We start from the raw sequence: 853 nt of genomic DNA on the forward strand, positions 1-853 counted from the left end.
CTTTCAATGTAGCTGGGTTTTTTCTAATATTTTTGTTAATAGTGTTCTTGGCATGTCATTAACAGTATTCTAGGGTGATGATAGATCTCTCATAAGCAAAACCAAGTAAAAAATAGCTCCCAAATGTATGCTTGCAATCTTATAAGAACTTTCTTATTAAACAAAAACTGTCTGAAATCAAATCAAGATTTAACTCTAGGATTGTATTTACCCTCCTTCATGTCAACAGAAATGGGATTTGGTCTCTACTCCTAGAAATATAATGCTAAACCTTTCCAGCTGCTCTATTGTCCCTGCCAAGGGACGAATATATCACTGAGCACCTCCACAGGAAAGTCCCCCTGAACTCCAGGAAAGAGGCAGGAATTTTTTCAGGAAGCAGTTCAGGAACAATGATGAAAGCAGACAGCACAAATTGTTCTGGGAATGGTAGGATCCTTCATTTGTGGTGCTACCAATGCAGGTATGTAGCAAAGAATCATAGAATCATAGAATGTTTTGGGTTGGAAGGGACCCCTAGAGGTCATCTAGTCCAACCCCCCTGCAGTGAGCAGGGACACCGCTAACTAGATCAGGCTGCTCAGAGCCCCATCCAACCTGGCCTTGAATGTTTCCAGGGATGGGGCCTCCACTACCTCTCTGGGCAACCTGTTCCAGTGTTTCACCACCCTCATTGTAAAGAACTTCTTCCTTATATCTAGTCTAAACCTACCCTGGTTTAGTTTAAAACCATTACCCCTTGTCTTGTCACTGCTGGCCCTACTAAAAAGATTTTCCCCATCTTTCCTATAGGTCCCCTTTAGGTACTGAAAGGCTGCAATCAGGTCTCCCCGTAGCCTTCTCTTCTCCAGGC

At 43.0% G+C, this 853-nt stretch overlaps 1 protein-coding gene across 1 annotated transcript in view; it reads right to left on the bottom strand.

The window, feature by feature from the left end:
• Nucleotides 1-853, bottom strand: part of HPGD (15-hydroxyprostaglandin dehydrogenase) — a gene marked incomplete at its 5' end in the record, with an annotated part of 35,707 nt that overhangs the window by 1,619 nt on the left and 33,235 nt on the right. The gene's annotated exons all lie outside the window — the stretch shown is intronic.

This window comes from Egretta garzetta, unplaced genomic scaffold (genome assembly GCF_000687185.1).
Source record: "Egretta garzetta isolate BGI_Z169 unplaced genomic scaffold, ASM68718v1 scaffold708, whole genome shotgun sequence".
NCBI lineage: Eukaryota > Metazoa > Chordata > Aves > Pelecaniformes > Ardeidae > Egretta > Egretta garzetta.